Source organism: Bactrocera dorsalis, chromosome 2, assembly GCF_023373825.1.
Source record: "Bactrocera dorsalis isolate Fly_Bdor chromosome 2, ASM2337382v1, whole genome shotgun sequence".
In the NCBI taxonomy this organism is placed as follows: domain Eukaryota; kingdom Metazoa; phylum Arthropoda; class Insecta; order Diptera; family Tephritidae; genus Bactrocera; species Bactrocera dorsalis.
The window spans coordinates 55,663,346-55,685,526 of record NC_064304.1 but is presented as its reverse complement, the minus strand read 5'-3'; the positions used below and the strand labels follow the sequence as shown (position 1 = coordinate 55,685,526).

General features: G+C 35.6%; 1 protein-coding gene and 1 long non-coding RNA gene across 2 annotated transcripts in view; one reads left to right on the top strand and one right to left on the bottom strand.

Moving 5' to 3' along the window:
• Positions 1–22,181, bottom strand: part of LOC105233899 (uncharacterized) — a 237,791-nt gene that overhangs the window by 20,116 nt on the left and 195,494 nt on the right. The gene's annotated exons all lie outside the window — the stretch shown is intronic.
• Positions 16,911–18,208, top strand: LOC125776404 (uncharacterized). The gene is made up of 3 exons (XR_007421677.1): positions 16,911–17,232; positions 17,300–18,004; positions 18,075–18,208. It is a non-coding gene; the product is annotated as an uncharacterized LOC125776404 (long non-coding RNA).

Sequence of the window (22,181 nt, the reverse complement as noted above, 5' to 3'; positions counted from 1 at the left end):
TTCGTTGTACTCTGGCTCTGTAATTATATGTCTATGCACTGTTGGAAAAATTATTTTAAATTGATATGAAGATATTTCGTCAATCTTGAAAAAAATTTGATTTTTGAAAACATTGATTGGAACTTCTGTACAAGGGATTAAATTATGGCTTGAGCTTTCATCACTATGAATCGCAGGTGTGAGTGAATTTATTTGTATTGGTATCCTTGAAAGTGCGTCTGCAACTACATTTGTTTTACCAGGTTTGTAAGTTAGTTCGTAGTTATACTCTTCTAAAATGGCTTTCCATCGCTTCATTTTACTATTAGTATTCTTATGGCTTAAGGCATAGGTAAAAGGTTGATGATCAGTGATAATTTTAACTTTTTTTGAATCGTAGAGGTAATTTCTAAGTGAATTAAGTGACCATATTATACCAAGCATTTCTTTCTCATTGGTGGCATAATGTTCTTCGGCTTTACTTAAAGTTCTCGATATGAAAGTAATTGATCTACCGTCTTGCGATAGGACGGCGCCTAATGCGAAATCTGAGGCATCGGTCGTTAATTCAAAATCTTTATCGAAATTTGGATGCGTTAAAACTATATCCTTGGATACTAAAGTATTTTTTATTTTATTAAATGCTTCTAAAGCCTCGTTGTCTAATTCTATTTCTATCTTTTTCGAGTTCCGTTTGGAGACATGGCGGGCTTCTCCTCTTAACAGTGCTGTTAATGGTTTAGCTATTTTTGCGTAATCCTGGATAAATCGTCGGTAATAACCTGACATACCTAGGAAGGATCTTAATTCTTTGAGAGTTTGTGGAACTGGAAATTTGGCTACCGCTTCTACTTTTTCGGGGTTGGTTTTTATCCCATTTGAACTGATTACATATCCTAAAAATTCTACCTCTTCTTTAGCAAATGTACATTTATCTAATTGGATTTTCATATTAGCATTTTCTAGGGTTTGAAATACTAATTCTATGTTTTTAAAATGTTCTTCTTCGTTTTTGCCAAATATTATTACATCATCGATGAAAACGTAGCATATTACTCCTATATGTTGACGAAGGATATCGTCTAGTGCTCTTTGGAATGTGGCCGGAGCATTTTTTAAACCGAAAGGTAAGCGGAGGAATTCATATTTTCCGTTGTTTACGGAAAATGCTGTTTTTTCAATGTCTGACTCGCGAAGTGGAATCTGATGGAACCCACTTTTTAAATCAATAACAGTAAATAGTTTATTGTTTCCCAGATTTGCAAGGACTTCGTTAATTTCTGGTATGGGATATTTATCGGGAATCGTAACTGAATTGAGTTTACGATAATCTACGACCATTCGGAATTTTTTTTCGCCAGAGGCATCTGCCTTTTTGTTAACTATCCAAATTGGGGAGTTATATGGAGATTTCGATCTCCTTATTATTCCGTTGTCTAAGAGTTCTTTAATTTATTCAAAAGTGGCTTTAAGTTTATTTTTAACACGAAAATGTATTTCAATTAAAAGTTCAAAAGTAACAATGTAAACAAGTAATTTTAACGCAAGATCCGTCGCGCTCGCCGTCTCGTTCATACTCGTCGTCAATTCAGTGAGATGATGCAACAGCTCGCTGAGTCAGCTCGCTCAGGATAGAGTTGCCATCCCACATCTCGGCCATCCTGCTAGGCATTCGACTCGAATGTGCCACTGACTATATCATTCTCCGGCCAAGGCTTCATATACTCTGCACATGTTGTCGTGCGTTTGGCTCCTTCGCCGTCACCGACTCGTAAAACATCGTACGTGTTGTTTGCTTTTGTTTTTACCACGCTATATGGACCCAAAAACTTTGGTTTAAGCTTTAACCCCCCACCGAACTGCGTACGTTTAATAGCCACAAGATCGCCATCTTTGTAGCGGGTTGCTGGTTTGCGACGAAGGTTATAGGATTTTCGATTTTCGTCTTGTAATTTCAGTATTTGTTGTTTCGCTTCTTTTCGCATTATTTCACGGCCGTCGTTGTAGCTCTTCACGATTTTGTCTTGAACTAGCTAATTTACATCATGGTCGTCTTTAGTACGCATTTTAGTACCTACTAATAATTCAAACGGTGTATGACCAGTGCTTCTTGTGTACGTCGAGTTAATTGATTTTTGTACGCTATCCACATATTTGTACCACTTCGTCGGATCTTTATGCTAAGTTTGGCTAAAACATTGCTAATTGTCGCATTGGGCCTCTCCACTTGGCCATTGGCTCTGGGTAGACCAGTAGTTACTTTGCAGTGTATGATGTTTTCCGCCCCACAGTACGCTTTGAAATCTTCAGACATAAACGCCGAACCACGATCTGATACTATTTGAAATGGGTTGCCAAATACAGCACTCTGTATCTCTAACTTTGAAATTACCTCTTTAGCAGATGTCGTTTTGGTTGGGTAAAGCCAACAAAATTTGGTGAAAGCGTCGATTACCGCGAATATATGTTTATATTGCTTGCTTGTGGATTCTAATGGTCCTAGAAAATGATGATACGTATGTAACGGTTGGTTTCCTTTGGTTAAAGGATGCAGTTCTCCTTCTCGTTTACCTTGCTTACGGTTGCCTACAACACACTGCACGCATTCGTAATAGTATTTCGGATCTTCACTTCTAGTTCCGGTATAAAATATTCTTTGGTTATAAGTTCTTTCGTTTTCTTGACTCCGAAGTGCCCTCTTTCGTGCGCTTGCTTGATGATGGCTCTCTGCATTTCTTGAGGTACCACCAACAATTCAACGTCGTCGATCAACTTGTACAAAACATCCCCCTTAATGAAATAGTCGTCGTATGCAGAGTTATGCTTTAGTACTTCCCTTATCGTTTGTAGTTCTTCGTCTTGGGATTGCGCGCGATGAATTTTTGTAAGTATGCTTTCACTGTTGATACTTAGCACGGCATATCTGCTCAAAGCATCGGCATGTCTCATTTGCGAGCCTGACCTGTGTTCCACTACGTAGTCATATTCCTGCAGAAAGAGTACCCATCTAGCCACCCTTTTGCACAGATCCCTTTTTTCCAATATCTTTGTAAAGGCTTTGCAGTCTGTCACCAATTTAAAGTGCAAACCGAGTAAATAGACTCTAAATTTTTTTAACGCCTCGATAGCTGCCAACACCTCTAGCTCATAGCTCGAATATTTCTTCTCTGCATCTGCTGTCTTCTTGCTCATGTAATACACAGGGTGCCACTGTTTGTCTTCTGGTGATTTTTGTAGGAGTACGGCACCGTAACCATCGGCGGACGCATCTGTGTGCACCTCTGTTTCATAACGCTGATTAAAAATATTCAAAACTGGTTTCTGGCTCAAAAGCTGCTTCACCGTCTCAAATGATTTTATTTGCTCTTCTCTCATTTCGAATTTCTTATTTTGTTTTCTTAAATCACTAAGCGGTTTAGTTATCGTCGAAAAGTTTCTTATGAATTTTCTAAAGTAATTAGCTAACCCTAGAAAACTTTCTAATTGCTTCAGGTTTTGTGGAAGTTTGTATTTTAACAAGGATTCGGTTTTACTTTGGGAAGGCGTAATTTGCTGATTTTCAATTGTATGTCCAAGGAACTCTACTTTTCTTTTAAGAAACTGACATTTTTTAAAGTTTATTTGCAGTCCATGGTCTCTACATACATTAAACACTTTTTCTAAATTGTTCAAAGCCTCACTTTCATCACTAGCTGGTATTATGATATCATCAATGTACGACAGTGCAATGCCGCTTCGCATTAAGTCACGGAAAATTACGTTGATGTGTCGCTGAAAAACACTCGGCGAATTTGCAAGACCAAACGGCACCTTTAAGAATTGATACTGACCACTATGCGTAATAAACGACGTGTATTTTTGACTACTCTTTGCCACAGGGACATGAAAAAACCGTTCTTCAGGTCAATTGTACTGAAGACTTTCGCGTCTTGTAGTCTATCCAATTGGTCTTCTATCAGTGGTAGTGGAAATCTGTCTCTGATGATTACCTTATTCAATCTACGGTAATCCACACATAGCCTAGATGTACCATTGCGTTTTTTGACAAGGACAATCGGACTACTATACTCCGATTCCGATATCTCAATTATACCCTCACTAAGCCATTGCTCAATTTGGTCGTCTACAACACATCGCTCACTAAAAGGCAATCTGCGCGGCGTACAAAATATTGGGCTTTCGTCTTTAACAACTATGTTCATTTGCACATTGGTAGATTTACACTTATTCGGTTTGTAGTCTTTTACCAGTTCAAAAACTTTTTGTCTAGCATACGCACTAGCACCTACGTCAATATTTATTTTATCACCCCCCTCTGGTTCAATTTCAATGTTAAACACAGAAAACGCCTTATTTTCATTTTCACTATTCAATTTTCTTATATTAAGTCCTGAAGGGTTAATTTTTATTTCAGCTAATAAACAAAAGTCGGCACCGATAATCATATCTACTTCCAAAAACTCAGTTGCCACCACTTGGAACAACAAATTGTAATAGTCATCGTCAATTTTTATTGTTTTTTCTATTTCACCCATTGGTTTAAAATTACATTTTTTACCAAACCCAGTTAGCAGAATCTTTGATTCACTCATTGCCGGCCTATTTAATGTCTTGTATAAATCGAATGATATTATATTAACTTTGCTACCGGTGTCAAACAAAGCTTTACAATACAAACCATCTATGCTAATTGGCTTGTGCATAATATTGTCTTTTGCACTCACTATGTTTACACTTTTTGCGTTGCTGCTAGATTTTTTAAACACACAATCCTTCGCTATATGGCCAAATTGCTGACACTCAAAACATTTTGTACCTTTTTCTTTTTTATCGCAATTTACTGATTTGTGCCCTTTTGCACCACAGTTATAACACACAAAGTCTCGTTTAATATTTTTGTCATCTTTTTTTTGACATTTTCTTTTTTCAGCTGTTTTTTCACCGTCACTTGTTTGTTTTTTTCGCGTATACGTTCATAACATTTAAGTTTTTCCTTAAATTCTTTTACATTTTTCGCGCCGTACAAAATTGTTTTATTAATGTTTAGATCTAACATTCCGTCAATCACGTATTGAATTAACGCGCATTCTTCGATATTGCCACGCGAAGCAATTTCCTTCATGTTAAAAAAATACTCCAGCACACTTTCATTTTCCTTCATTGTTCTACCCACAAGCAATTTATGCAATTGTGCACTATTTGTTACTGATTTGAATTCATCCAGTAAACATAGCTTTAATTTTGCCCACGACGTGATACCTCTTTCACTTGATATAAAAAGTTTAGCAAGTCCTTTAAGCGATTTTTTAGCAAACACAAATTTTTGAAATTCGTGCCAAAACATAATTGCCGCTGTCTCTTCAAACTCTTCTATCCATATTTCAACTGGTATTTTTTCTGTGCCGTCAAATGTTCTCATCAAATCCTCTATGTCTCGAAAATTAATAGCAAACCGTGACATTTGTGTGGTAGTATTTCTCGCCGCGTCTGTATTTATATTCGCTTCACCCTCATTCGCAAAAGAGAGAAAGCAATCGTCGTTAATATTTTTTCTTATATTCGTTGTTCTCGTTGAATTAACTCCCATAGTCTGTACTCGTTGATTAATGCCGTCGTTGTTGTGTTTTGATCTTGCCACGTCGCTTGCATCGTCTTTGCTTGCGTCGTCGCCGTCGTTGCTCTCGTCGTCGCTCTCTTCGTTTTCGTTAGCGCTGTCGCTGCCGTCGTCGTCGTTAGCGCCTGCGCATAACAAGCGTCCCTTTTGAAGATTTTCAAATATGTAATGTTTTAAATTTTCGCGTTTGTAATTTATACTTAAAATGTTGCATATGCAAGCGAGGTCGTTTTCGTTTAAATTTTTGTCTACGTATGCTAACTTTTGTAAGTATGCCTCGTCGCTGCCATCAAACAAAAATCCTTCAAATTCGCGCAACCGTTTGCGGTTTGCTCGGTCACCGTCACTTTCGAACACGAACTTGTGCAACGCCGCGATAGCCTCTTTTCTGCTACGCTTTAGATTTTCACGTATCTTTTCAAACGCGACGCCATTATGCCGAATCGCACACACGCACGCACACAGCAAAATTTTCACTTATGGACGAGCCCCCAAAATGTAGATTTTAATGTATTTCAATATAGCTTTTAAGTTTATTTTTAAATATAGCTTTTAATTTATTCAAAAGTGGCTTTAAGTTTATTTTTAACACGAAAATGTATTTTAATTAAAAGTTCAAAAGTAACAATGTAAACTAGTAATTTTAACGCAAGATCCGTCGCGCTCGCCGTCTCGTCTCATACTCGTCGTCAATTCAGTGAGATGATGCAACAGTTCGCTGAGTCAGCTCGCTCGGGATAGAGTTGCCATCCCACATCAATATAAAATAATCACGCATATGTGACAATTATTCATATAATACAATATAAGCATGCATATGTCACTCAGAGAATGCTTTTTCACATTCTTTGTGTGACTTTGTATATTTTGTATATTTTTCTACAAAGCAATTCTCTTCATTTATTCTCAGTCGTTTTACATATATTTCTGCCATTGAACGTGCTCATTTCTGCTAAATAGCAGCGAGAATGGTGGATTCCCTTCACGAATCTTATAAGCTCTGTTAGCCGTCCAATCGAACATCATACAGAATTCGATTTGCACCTTCTCTATACTTTACATTCTCTGGTTCATTGGTCAAGGAAAGTGTTGCAAATAAATTTAAAGGAAAGGGATTTAACAGTATTGTAAAATTAAATGGTATAAGTAACGACTCCATCTGTAGTACATTGCAAATACTTACTAATATAAATATTGAACAGTATTGCCTAGAGACTTTATTACACGTTGTAATGGATAAATATTTGATATACGACGTATTGATAGGCCGCGAAATATTAAGTCAGGGCTTAGTGTAACAATAGATGCTGAAAAGTTCAGTATTTACAAAACAAAAAAAGTTGATGTCGTAACTTTTGCGAATTATGAAAATGTTGTAGATTCAGATGACGACCTGAGTAAGTCAGATAAAACGGATTTAAAAAGCATTCTGAAACGATATTCTGATTGGTTTATAGAAAGAATATCACAGACTCGTGTAACAACAGGGCATTTGGAAATTAGGTTAATAGATCCACAAAAAACAGTTCAGCGTCGGCCATATAAACTTAGCGAAGATGAGAAAAAGCATGTACGTTATAAGGTAGAAGAGCTCCTGAAATCTAATATTATTCGTCCCAGTTGTTCACCTTTCGCTAGTCCGATGATGTTCGTTAAAAAGAAAAATGGTAGTGATCGACTTTGTGTAGATTACCGTGCTTTGAATGAGAACACAGTTGCAGACAAATACCCATTGCCTCTAATTTCTGACCAGATTGCTAGGTTACGTGGGGCAAGCTATTTCTCATGTCTCGATATGGCCAGCGGCTTCTACCAAATACCGGTACATCCAGATTCAATTGAGCGTACCGCTTTCGTTACGACCGAAGGTCAATATGAATTTCTGACTATGCCTTTTGGTTTATTCCATACACATATGCCATCGTGTACATCGATGAAGTTTTGATTGTGGCCGAAACGAAAGATGAAGCTTTAGACAGATTGCAGATTGTGCTGGAAACTTTGAGCAAAGCCGGATTTTCATTCAATATAACAAAGTGTTCCTTTCTTAAAACTAGAATAGAATATCTAGAATTTGAAGTGAGCAATGGACAAATTCGACCTAATCCACGTAAAATTCAAGCGTTGACAGAATTGCCACCTCCAAAAACGGTAACGCAATTGAGACAATTTATAGGGCTAGCTTCTTATTTTCGGCAGTTTGTGCCAAAATTTTCAGAGACTTTAAAACCTTTGTATTCACTCACCTCAAAGAAAAATTCCGATTTCGTTTGGTTGTTAGAGCATGAAAGAATTCGCTCAAAGATAATATCTGTTTTAACACAGGAGCCGGTGCTAACTATATTCGACCCTCAACATTCGATAGAACTGCATACAGATGCCAGCTCAGTTGGTTATGGGGCAATATTGCTACATAGAATAGACAAAAAGCCACATGTCGTTGAATATTTTAGCAAATGCACGTCGCCTGCTGAATCAAAATACCACTCGTATGAACTTGAGACTTTGGCAGTCGTCAATGCCATTAAACATTTTCGTCATTATTTACAAGGACGTAAATTTGTAGTATTTACCGATTGCAATTCGTTAAGAGCTTGTCGTACAAAATCGGACCTATCACCGAGGGTGTATCGATGGTGGGCTTTTCTACAGTCGTTTGTTTTTGATATCCAATACACAAAAGGAGAACGAATGGCACATGTAGATTTTTTATCAAGGAATCCGCTGACTAAAGAATGTAGAATTGTGGAAAAATTAGTTGAAAAACGGGTTGAATTAACTGAGCTAACTGATAATTGGCTAGTTTCTGAACAACAGCGTGATCCTGAGGTAGCGGAGATATTAGCTAAGTTGAAAAATAACGAATTGCCAGAAAATTTAGGTAAAACCTACGAATTGAGAAAAGGAGTTTTATATAAAAAAATACAAAGAAACGGTAGAACCAAATGTTTGCCCGTAATCCCTAGGTCATTTAGATGGGCAGTAATTAATCACGTCCATGAATCTATTATGCATTTAGGTTGGGAGAAAACGTTGGATAAAGTCTATGGATTTTATTGGTTCCAAAATATGTCCAACTACGTTCGTAGGTTTGTCGAAAATTGTATCACCTGTAAATTTGCTAAGCCACCAGTTGGAAAAATACAGGCTGAATTACATCCAATTCCTAAGGTAGACATTCCGTGGCACACAGTGCACATAGACATAACGGGAAAAATGAGTGGAAAAAACGACTTAAAGGAGTACGTAATTGTTTTAGTGGATGCGTTCACAAAATTTGTTTATTTTCATCATACCTTAAACATAGACACTGAAAGTTCTATCAAAGCCGTTAAAGCCGTGGGGTGTTTGTTTGGTGTGCCTAGCCGAATTATAGCGGATCAGGGCCGTAATTTTGCAAGCTCAGGATTTCGTGAATTTTGTTCTTCCCAAAAAATTGAGCTACACTTAAGTGCTACAGGTGCGAGTAGGGCAAACGGCCAGGTAGAACGAATTATGACCACGCTTAAGAATATGTTGACCGCCGTCGAAACCAGTCAGAGGTCGTGGCAAGATGCTTTAACCGAAGTACAGTTGGCAATGAATTGTACAGCCAATCGAGTAACAAAGGTCAGTCCATTAGATAGGTATTTATTAGGTCAGATAGATACTAATTGGGAGGGAAGCTAGACCTTTTGGCCTATTGCCAATAGGCGAAGAAGAAGATAATTTAGTTGATAGAGAATCCTTAAGAAAACAAGCTAAGGAAAATATGGAAGCTAATGCTCATTACGACAAACGTAGGTTTGATAAGGATAAGACAAAAATAATAAAATATAACGTGGGAGACAATGTTTTGCTAAAAAACGAAGAGCGTCATCAAACCAAGCTTGATCCAAAGTTTAAAGGTCCGTTTAAAATAATTGAACTACTGATGGGGATAGGTATGTTTTAAAATCTTTAACAAGCAATAGAACTTATAAGTATGCGCATGAATTTTTGAGAGCATTGCCAAATAGACAGATAAGTAAAGATGTTGATGAGGATTTGGACGACTCAAGAGGAGAATTAAAACTGGTTCCCAAGTGGGAAATAAAGATAAGAAAGGCACAGTAAGTGCTTTGGAATCCCAAGAGGGGATAAAATGACCGCACCATAGCAGATGGACATGTTATGGCGGGGGTCGGTAATTGGGTGCAAAAGGAAATACACCAGTTGATTAAGCTAATTACTTAAGTATGAATTGTTAAGGTTGGTACGCAGCTCTCAAGTAATTGCTCAAGAACAAAAATACATTATTTCTCAAGTAATTTTGACAGCTGGTTACGCATTGTGAATGATCCACATTAGAAGAGCAAGAGAGAATAAACAAAGTAAACAAACTTTGTGCGTATGTATGTATGTGTATGGTAACACAAATATTTTCATTGAGATTTAAGGAATGTTGTTGATGATTGGTTGGTTTTATACAATATTTCAAAATGGAACATACTTTATAATAATGATTTCAACTAATTTAGGATGAATTTGACGATTACTTCGAATTTCCTGCAAGAAACAATTGTTGATTTGATGTTTCTTCGCAAAACCAGGTTTGCCATATTCACATTTTATTGAAAAAAAGTATTAAAAATTAGTACTAGATTTCTTGAGAGCTGCGTACTAGCACAAGTAACTTTATCGCAGGAACGTTTCTGGACCGTTTCTTAAGCGTTTTTTTATATGAAGTTTTTACGTTTCTTGAGAGCCGCGTACTAAGCTTTAAGTATGGTTAAGAAGAATATGTAATGAAAAGAATTTGGGAAATGTTATCCAGAAACCAATTTGCTTATTTTTGTCTAAATGCTTCAAAATTTATGTAAAGAAAAGCTAATGAAATGTTTGTAAACAATAAAAATAAATAAAAGCTGACGCGTTACGATATTTTGATTTAAAGTCAGCACACGAGGACGTGTGATTTGTCCGGAAGGCCGTGTCGGAGGGCTCGTACAATTATTTTGTAGGTCAGTGTATATGCGTATGCCGGAGTGGCAATATTTTGTAAGTAAGTGTATGTGCCAGAGCGTCAGGCTCGGCGCAGGCGACGCATAGGCGGCATATATTGCGGTATTTTGTCTTGCAAATGCGCAAATAAGCATAGTAACGGGATAGAGATACCGTTACTAAGTGAGGTCCGATCGTATTCCGCGAACTAAGAAAGAACACAACTGTTATGGAACCGTTATGTGTTTTAAGTATGAAAGGAATGCGTGGTCGCTCAAGTAGAGTTCAGTTGAGAAAGCGGCATTGAGACGATCGGAACTCACTGTGCTTCTTTAAAATAAAAATAAACTACTAGTAGTAAAGTGAAGTAAAGTGAAGTGAAGTGAATTAAAATAAAGGAGATGAATTCAAATGAGTCTCCTACACATACATATAGTTTAATTGCTGTATTTCAATAATATTGACTGTTAAAGTGTATACAACATTAATAATTTCTCATATTTTTGCTCAGAAAAATTTTATACACTTCATCTACACCCGTGTTCTGTCCGAGTATACGTGGCAATAGTTGAACACATTTCGGGTTAGCTGCGGGTGTCGAATGTGGACACTCGCTTGTGATCGGAATATTTAAGTTATCGGGCTTTTTGCTCCAGCTTCGAAAAAAAAAATTTTTTGAAAGTCCGTATGAAGGTCCGTGGTAATTTGATAATTCTGTTATATTTGCTTGAATTTTTTTGAATTCACAGAGGTTTCTATTGGATAATGGTATTCCAATAATATATATCAACATAGTTTCATTTGATGCAAGTTTAACATTTGCTAATTCGAGTGATTCTTCAATATTATTCAATGTAAATTATGATTATATTAAATTATATTATTGTTTTTTCCAAAAGTACATTTTAATAGATTTAATTCCTCATTTGACAAAATATAAGAATTAACTATGCCGGTTTTAGCCTAATGTATTTCATAGTCTATATTGATTATCTCTTATTTGATAATATTTAAATAATATTTGATTTCAATAGCAAGATTATGTTCTATGTTATTTGTTTATTATACATTTTTTTTATTTTATTAATTTGATTCTCTAGTGTTATTAGTCGTCATGATCAGGATTTCCCTCAATCCATTTCCAGACTGTTTCTGCTTCGGTTATTGATTTCCTAAATCTTTGTGGTTTTAGTCTATTTAAGTAGGTCTGTGTCAATTTTAGTTCATTAAAGAGGAAGGAGTAGATTTTCTTCTCTAATTTTAGTTTTAATTGTATTACTTAAATCATTTAGTTTTTTATGGTATTTTTCTATGTCCTTTTTTTAACTGGTCCTGTACTAAATATTGCTAGTTGTGAATTGGTGTAAACTATTATTTTAAAGTCAGCGTACACCAAATACACGAAAAATCTGTAAAATTAAAATAAAGAAAGATATGTCTAGATCTTGATGTTGCTTTTGTACACTGTTCGTCCTTTATCTGTGATTACGATACTTTGTCTTCTCTTCCAATTTCTTTCCAATATCTTGCTGTTAGTTTTCAACCTGTTCGTTTATTTATTTTAACATACATTACTTCTCCTGGAACGTTGGTTTTATTGGTTTTCTAGTTTTATTGTGAATTTCTAAGTCCTTCATCTATTGTTTTCTTAATGTCTCGGTGTTTTCTCGTCTTCAGTTTTCATATTGCAATGGGTCTATTGAAACGAGTCTTCCAAACAAAGTTTATATTCTAAAAGTTCTTGAAAAGAGTATTGGGTGTGTTCGGTTTGAAGACAACGCATAATTTCAAAGAGTGTGGAGTGAAATCTTTTGACTTGTCTATTGACTTTGCTGGCGTATGGGGGTATTTGAAAATGTTAATACCCATTTGATCTTCGATCACACATGGCATTGAACCTGAGTTTAGGGATTTTTCATTATCTAAAACTATAGTTATAGATACATCAAAGGAATAAAGTATTTCTAGCAAGGAATATCTGACATCCTCTATTGCTGTTGATTCTGTTAACCTAACTTGGGCTAATTTCGAAAATTTGTCTAGGACTGTAAGCACAAGATTTTTCTCTGTGCTGTGTATATCTATTTATATGAACTATTTCAAGTAAATATGGTTTATTAGGATGACGATCGTATTTATTTTCTTTACAAACTTTACATTGTTTAATTATAGCTTCTATTTTTGTTTTCATTTTTGGAAAAGAACATTTTTGTATGAGCTGTTTTGTATTTTCGTCCCTATTTCTGTGAGCGCGTTTATGCTCTTTAAATATTGTTTCGTTTTGAATGTCTTCGTTCGTAATGTCATCAACTATCGTTTGAGTATATCGAATTTTATAATTAGAAAAATTAATTAGGTATATTTGTTGAATTATTCCCATTATTTCTTTGGAAGTAAATATGCCATTTATCACGAAAGGGTTTAAGTAACGTTTAAATGGTGAGATAAGGTTTTCTGAGGAAAGTTTTTGTTTAATTATTACATATCTATGGTATTGTAGGGAATCGTTTTTTTAAATTGGTAACTATCTTCGTCTTCTAAAGAAATCCAAAGTTGGTTTTTGAACGCATTTATGGCTATGTAATTAGGTTGTGCGATGAGCTGCCATTTGAATATGTGGCTACTGATAAATCAAATGGTCTTGAAAGAGTAGCTGATACTATGTTGTGCTGAGAGATTTATATTCATAATTATACTCTTAGAGTATGGCTTTTCAACGTTTTAATTTAGAATTACTGTTTTTATGGCAGTTTTTATGACTTTTATGTTCTTATGGCTGGATTATTACTTTTGCTGTTCCATAGATATAATTTCTAAAAATATTTAATGCCTAAATAATGGCTAGCATTTCTTTCTCATTGACTACAGAATTTAGTTTTACTTGACCTTCATATCTAGAGGTTATGGGTCTTCCATTTTGTTCTAAAACAGCGTTGTTTGGAAGCATCTCTTGTTAAATCGAACTCATTTATATAATCAGGAATTTGTAGAATGACGTCTTTCGATGTAAATGTGGATTTTATTTTATTAAATGCTACTTTAGCATCATTGTTTAATTGGATTTGGATTTTTTTGGAATCATTTTTTGATATTCAATCTTCTTCGCCACTCCTAATAGTAATATTATTTTATTTATCTCTGGTATTGGATATCTGTCAGCAATTGAACCTGTATTTAGGTTTCAGTAATCAATAACTATTCTGAATTTTTTTTTTTTGCCTGATGCGTCGTCTTTTTTTTTTGGGCACAACCCATATTGGTGAGTTGTATGGTGATCTTGATTTTCTGATAATACCATCCTCTAATAGTTTATTTATTTGTTTTTCTACTTTTTTTTTAAACTAGAAGGATATGGGTATGATTTTGAGTATATAGGTTGTGTAAGTTAGTTTTTCATTAGGTTCTGAAAATAGGCTTCGGTGTTTTTGTACAAGTTGTTTAATCTCGTTTTTTTCTGAAGTGTTCATATGTTCGTCACGGATTTTAGTGGAATGAACTTCTTGCGTTCTATATTAATGGAGTTTAAGTTTTCGTTTGTTTGTTAGGATCATGAAATTGTCTTTAGTATGTATTCCTTTAAACTATTAATCATTTCCAAGAATTGCGTAAAAAGTTGTAAGAGTGGGCAGCAAAAAAAATGTAATTTGCATTCTTCGATATTAAAAAGATTTAGAAAAGTGTGATGGGTAATGTGTATTTTCCCACCGGTTGAATTTGCATGAAAGTACATAGTTATTGTTTTTTTCGTATTTGGTACTAAATTTGATTGTATATAGTTTTTATTAGAATCTGTATCAACTAGAATTTTTAAAATTTCTCCGCTCTTCGTTTTGCAGTTAAAATAAGGTAACGAAGAGCTGTTTAATCTAAAAAATGGACATCTGCCAGGTCCAGTCGTCGGTTTGTGTTGCATCGGAAAAGTCGTAGTTGTATTTAATGTTTTAGTAGTCATTGTTGTATTGGTAAATTTGTTTGCAGTAAGGTTCAAAGTTTGAATTTACATGAAAGTTTCTTTGAATTTTTGGATGCAGTTCATTTCTCTTTGAAAAATTGGATGGTCTTTTGGTAGTGGAATTGGGAATTGGTCTATTGGCGTAATTGATAGCATTTGTTCTTAAGCTAACGTCTATGTCCATTGGTTGAGGTTGTTTTGGTAATCTTGGATGAGGATTGTTTGGTGGTTGGTTAAATGGTTATGGTAACCATGTTGCTGATTTAGTGTATATTAGAGATAGCGGCCAACAAGTAAGGACTAGAATGATCATGCTGATTGTTAGCGTGTTTTGCTTTAATTTCAGGCAAAGATGAAGAACTTCTGCTTGACTTTTGGTTCTCTGATGCCGAGAGGCCTGGTAAGATCTCCAGAAAGTCCTCTGACAAACGTGTCAAGAGCTTTAATACGGTAGTTTTCAGTTAAAAGATGTATTGCTTCTTTTCCTACTTCCATACAACCATTTTTGTTAAGGATTAGACATGGTTGCGAATTATTTGTTTATAAAGAAGAAATTTTTTGTAAATGGTTTGACCTTTGCCCAATTGGCAATTTAGTTTTCGACAATTTCAGATTAAGTCCAATCCTTTTTTTTAATATGCTCTTTCCAACGCAATCTAGCATCGAGAGTGATGCTAAGATATTTGGCTGTATGGTCATACGGTATGCTGACAAGCGATTATTTTGTTTGTAAAATTTACTTGAACCACCGTTTAGTTTTATTCTCCATTTTTTAGTCCAACTTACTACAGAGTTAATTGCATGTTGCAGGCTTAGCGCATCTTTTTCTACTGTTTTTTCGACGCATAGTGTTGCGGTGCCATCAGCAAAAGTGGCAGTCAAACTGTTTGGTGCTAATGGCAAGTTTCTAGTATACAGAATTTATAAAATTGGACCTAAGATAATTCCCTGATGAACTCCTGCTTCAATTTGGAGAATTTATTTCTTTGTTTGTGTCAGATTTGTTGGACGTTTCAGATTGCTGTATTGAAAATATAGGTGAGCTTCTGTAGACATTTGTATTATAACTGCTTTAAAACTTCAATTGTAATTAGCTGTATTCGCTGCTTTCTTTTCGTGTTAAATGCTACTGAGCAAAGGCGATTTCATTATTCTCATTTGGACAAAAGGTTTCAGCTAGGCGTTTTGTAAATGCAGTAGTTTTATCCCAATCACTTCTAGCCCATGTCTTCTTCTTCTTAATTGCCGTAGACACCGCTTATGCGATTATAGCCGAGTCAACAACAGCGCGCCAGTCGTTTCTTCTTTTCGCTACGTGGCGCCAATTGGATATTCCAAGCGAGGCCAGGTCCTTCTCCACTTGGTCCTTCCGACGGAGTGGAGGTCTTCCTCTTCCTCTGCTTCCCGCGGCGGGTACTGCGTCGAATACTTTCAGAGCTGGAGTGTTTTCGTCCATCCGGACAACATGACCTAGCCAGCGTAGCCGCTGCCTTTAATTCGCTGAACTATGTCAATGTCGTCGTATATCTCGTACAGCTCATCGTTCCATCGAATGCGATATTCGCCGTGGCCAACGCGCAAAGGACCATAAATCTTTCGCAGAACTTTTCTCTCGAAAACTCGCAACGTCGACTCATCTGTTGTTGACATCGTCCAGGCCTCTGCACCATATAGCAGGACGGGAATTATGAGTGACTTATAGCCCATGTAATGAAAGCAATTTTTAATGGTGCAACGTGGCTTGTTAGACGTTTCAGATACTTTGTGATATGAACTTAAAAATGTACAACACTGGATTTCAGTGTTAATAGTTGTCAACCCTGACAGTTTGTAAAACTTTGTAAAACGCAACTTACTTCTTCTGGATTGCGTTACCGTCGAGTCCAGACGTGCCTTTATATTCGGTATTGTATAATATAGTACTTTATTTTAATACATATCGTCACCTGATATGCAAAATAACGTATCATCAAAAAATTCAAAATTGAGTTTTTTACTGATTACGATTCACCACATCATATTACATATCGTCACCTGAAATGCAAAATAACGTATCATCAAAAAAATCGAAATTGAGAATTGAGTGTCTTATTGATTACGCTTCACTACTTCAAATTATATACATAATATTACATATGTTCAACATTTTCATGTTCTGCACTCATATATAAACCAGTTTTAACCAATATTAAAATTTTTTTTCACTCATGTTCCATTTTATTTCGTGTGTCATTCATGCCACTGTAAATTTCTGAAAATGTTGTTACGTTATTTTGCATTTCAGGTGACGATATCTATACTAATATTATAAAGCTGAAGAGTTTGTTTGTTTGAACGCGCTAATCTCCGAAATTACTGGTTCGAATTGAATAATTCTTTTTGTGTTGTTTATCGTGGAAGGCTATAGGCTATATAACATCACGCTGCGAACAATAGGAGCGAAGAAACAGTGGTAAATGTGTAAAAAACGAGGGAAATTATTTATCTTTGAGGGCTTCCGTTCCTTGCGCTGCGAAAGCGGTTCAAGATACACAAAAGTTATGTATGAAAGAATTATTTCTCTTTTAATGATCTAAAAAAAGTCCATGACTACCGTTTTTGTGATAATTAATTTGGTCGAAATTATTTGTTAGAGTTGTATTAACATAATAATATTAATTTTTCTATATTTATTGTTATTTTCTTCCTTCGCTGCATGAAGTATAAAACTATTCAAATTTTTGAGGTAATCCGTAATTTTTGTGGTTAGCAGTCTTACTCGCTGATGTTAATTCTTACTCTGCTTTTCTTAGAAAATGCCTCGGAAGCGAAAATCTGGTATATCCAAAATGGCATGGTAGTTTTATTGACTGGTGATTTCCGTCAAACCCTCCCAGTGATTCAGAGGGGGACACCAGCAGAAGAAATTCAAGCGTGCATTAAATCATCACGCTTATGGTCAACAGTTGAAAAACTCCGCCTGAAAACTAATATGAGAGTGCATCTTCAAAATGACGTGGATTTAGGACTTTACGCAGAAATGTTGTTGAAAATTGGAGATGGTTGTTAAGCTGTTGACGTTGAAGGCTATATATTACTGTCAAGAGAATTTTGTAATTTAGTAGAAAGTGATGTGGATTTCATTGCTGATGTTTTTCCGGAATTGCAACAAAATTTGTGTAGTGATCAGTGGTTGTGTGCAAGAGCAATATTAGCACCAAGAAATGAAATTGTTAATAGGATCAACACTGATATTTTAAACGAGGTTCAAGGAAAACTGAAGGAATATTTGTCAATGGATACAATTATAGATACGGAACTAAGTACTTCATATCCTGTGGAGTTTTTAAATTCACTTGAACTGTAGGGTGTACCGTCACATAAACTTCAATTGAAACTAAATATACCAGTAATGCTTATGCGAAATCTAGATGCTCCTCTGCTATGTAATGGAACAAAGCTTCGGATAACAAAATTGGGACAGAACATACTTGGTGCTACTATTTTAACAGGTGTCGGTAAGGGAAATATTGTTATAATACTTCGGATACCAATTATTCCCACTGACTTTCCATTCAAATTTAAAAGGGTTCAGTTTCCCGTCAAGCTTAGCTTTGCTGTTACTATAAACAAGGCACAAGGACAAACATTACTGGTAGCAGGAGTGCATTTAGAAACTCCATGCTTCTCTCATGGTCCACTTTATGTAGCCTGTTCACGTGTATCTAATGCCCAGAATTCACACATATTTGCACCCGACGGGAAAACTTATAACATGGTCTACAAAAATATCCTAGATTAATACTTTGTATTTTATTTTTTTAAATTGTTAGAATTCAGATTTATTTATTTTTGTTACGGTGAAATATATTTTAAGATTAGTTGTTGCATTTCAATATGCATATCCTAAGGTGTTGAATCTTCATTGTCTGTAGGAATTTTTAAAAATTGTTGATCTCAGCCAAGCAATAAAATTTAGTTATCATTTTGACTCATTTCTATTATTATACCCTTACCCTTTATCTCTCATACTTATTTAATGGCTCTACTGCGAGCGAAGCCGCGGGTAAAAAGCTAGTGTATGTAATATGTATAGTATGTGATTTATATTTAATAAACAAACATAAGTAAAATTCTATGATAATATAAAATTTTTATCAAATCGGTACTTTCGCGTAGTAATCTTTTCTGCGTTGGCGGCCTTCGGTCGCGCTTTACGAAAATTACCCTGGTCGAGCCAATACCCGAGGTAACCTAAGTATTTTATCACGTAATATTATTATATAATATTACCTAGTTGTTTTTTAATTTTAAATAAGAAGAAATCCATATGGAAAGATTGTTTACAGTAATTTTTTTTTGAAACGCTTGTTTTTATTAGAACTGAGAGTGCTGAATAAAGAAAGACAAATTATATCATAATAGAAAAAATTCAGAAAAACCTGCAAAAAGTGAAAAATGTAGATGTACTTAAATGTTTATAGTTTCATATATTTAATTAATTTGAATGTGCGGAAAGTGTGTTTAATGTGGTGAAATAGCTTGTTGAAAAGTTCGAATTTTTGGGAATTTTTTAACTTTGAGGTCGAATATCTCGCGAACTAAGCGGTACCGTAATATATTGTTTAATCAGGAGGACTTCCTCTTTCCAACGGTAGCAAATTTAGTCTTGTTGTTTATAAAAAGAAAAACGTATTTTGAAAAATACTAACATAAAATCTTTCAAATTTTTATATTCTCACAGAGGAATAGTAGATGAGCTGATAATTTCTATAAACTAAGAACACTGTTCAGCACTTCCTTGGCATCATAGGATTTTTCAAAGCTTTTATCAGCTTCACCTGTTTGTTGGAATGAATGTAAGCTAAAGCATCCACTATCTATGCTGTCATTTGAATAATAAAGTTACTAAAACACATCCTTGAATGGAAAACATTACGTGTGCCTTAATAACAACTACGGTTTAAAAACCTAAAACCATACTTTTAAAAATAAATGTAGTTGTATTTGTACTGACCTTGTACAATCTGTCTAATATATACATATGTATATAATAAATACTTACTGCCATTGTTAGGATCCCGACCTTCCGTTGCGGTCGAATCAGCATGTTAATATTTTTTTTCACATTCAGTGAGAGCTTTTGCTCACCGGAATCCATTAACCAAATCCTATTTAATGTTACACTTCGCACAAGATTTTTGAATCTTAAACGCGCCATTTTCTTTTTAACATCTCCTTCGCCACGTCCTCGTTTCGTAGCCATTTTGCAAGTTTAATATGTAGTTTAAAATATATCTGCGTACTATATGTAATGTTTCTTTTTTACAATACACATATGTATGTTGTATGTAATACAATACAAAAATTTCAATGTATAATGATTATAAATCTCATTGATTGTTTTATTCATTTAAATATGTGCATATATATCAGTTTGATATATTTTTCACAACAACCAAGTCATTTTAAACAGGCACGAAGCCAGTGGAACAGGTATATAATGATTTACGTATACTACTTTACAAGACGGATAAATAAGATATTACTTTAACTACTATTTCTCTTTTCAGCTATCGGCTATCTCTCATGCCGATGATTTGTTTTGTTTTTCGCTTAATCTGTGTTTTTCTAATTACTTCCGTTACGTAATTCGAAATATAAACATATTCCCCCACCCCCCCCCCCCCACCACCCCCCCCCCCCCCCACCCCCCCCCCCCCCCCCCCCCCCCCCCCCCGTTGGCGCTGGCCTTAAACTGGTGCAATGAATTGGGTCCACCTACGTCGACCAATTTAGGCGCTAGAGCGTTTAAAAAGATGAAACAAAACTGTGATTTTTTTTAAACTACTGTTTATTATGAACACTATTGCCACGCCCCTGGTGGTGATAGAGAAGAGGTTGAGGGCTTTTCTGAAAGCTCATTAAACTATCTAACTGGTGCAATGTATTGGGTCCACCTACGTCGACCAATTTAGGCGCTAGAGCGTTTAAAAAGATGAAACAAAAATGTGATTTTTTTTAAACTACTGTTTATTATGAACACTATTGCCACGCCCCTGGTGGTGATAGAGAAGAGGTTGAGGGCTTTTCTGAAAGCTCATTAAACTATCTAACTGGTGCAATGTATTGGGTCCACCTACGTCGACCAATTTAGGCGCTAGAGCGTTTAAAAAGATGAAACAAAAATGTGATTTTTTTTTAAACTACTGTTTATTATGAACACTATTGCCACGCCCCTGGTGGTGATAGAGAAGAGGTTGAGGGCTTTTCTGAAAGCTCATTAAACTATCTAACTGGTGCAATGTATTGGGTCCACCTACGTCGACCAATTTAGGCGCTAGAGCGTTTAAAAAGATGAAACAAAAATGTGATTTTTTTTTAAACTACTGTTTATTATGAACACTATTGCCACGCCCCTGGTGGTGATAGAGAAGAGGTTGAGGGCTTTTCTGAAAGCTCATTAAACTATCTAACTGGTGCAATGAATTGGGTCCACCTACGTCGACCAATTTAGGCGCTAGAGCGTTTAAAAAGTTGAAACAAAAATGTGATTTTTTTTTAAACTACTGTTTATTATGAACACTATTGCCACGCCCCTGGTGGTGATAGAGAAGAGGTTGAGGGCTTTTCTGAAAGCTCATTAAACTATCTAACTGGTGCAATGTATTGGGTCCACCTACGTCGACCAATTTAGGCGCTAGAGCGTTTAAAAAGATGAAACAAAAATGTGATTTTTTTTTAAACTACTGTTTATTATGAACACTATTGCCACGCCCCTGGTGGTGATAGAGAAGAGGTTGAGGGCTTTTCTGAAAGCTCATTAAACTATCTAACTGGTGCAATGTATTGGGTCCACCTACGTCGACCAATTTAGGCGCTAGAGCGTTTAAAAAGATGAAACAAAAATGTGATTTTTTTTTAAACTACTGTTTATTATGAACACTATTGCCACGCCCCTGGTGGTGATAGAGAAGAGGTTGAGGGCTTTTCTGAAAGCTCATTAAACTATCTAACTGGTGCAATGTATTGGGTCCACCTACGTCGACCAATTTAGGCGCTAGAGCGTTTAAAAAGATGAAACAAAAATGTGATTTTTTTTAAACTACTGTTTATTATGAACACTATTGCCACGCCCCTGGTGGTGATAGAGAAGAGGTTGAGGGCTTTTCTGAAAGCTCATTAAACTATCTAACTGGTGCAATGTATTGGGTCCACCTACGTCGACCAATTTAGGCGCTAGAGCGTTTAAAAAGATGAAACAAAAATGTGATTTTTTTTTAAACTACTGTTTATTATGAACACTATTGCCACGCCCCTGGTGGTGATAGAGAAGAGGTTGAGGGCTTTTCTGAAAGCTCATTAAACTATCTAACTGGTGCAATGTATTGGGTCCACCTACGTCGACCAATTTAGGCGCTAGAGCGTTTAAAAAGATGAAACAAAAATGTGATTTTTTTTTAAACTACTGTTTATTATGAACACTATTGCCACGCCCCTGGTGGTGATAGAGAAGAGGTTGAGGGCTTTTCTGAAAGCTCATTAAACTATCTAACTGGTGCAATGTATTGGGTCCACCTACGTCGACCAATTTAGGCGCTAGAGCGTTTAAAAAGATGAAACAAAAATGTGATTTTTTTTAAACTACTGTTTATTATGAACACTATTGCCACGCCCCTGGTGGTGATAGAGAAG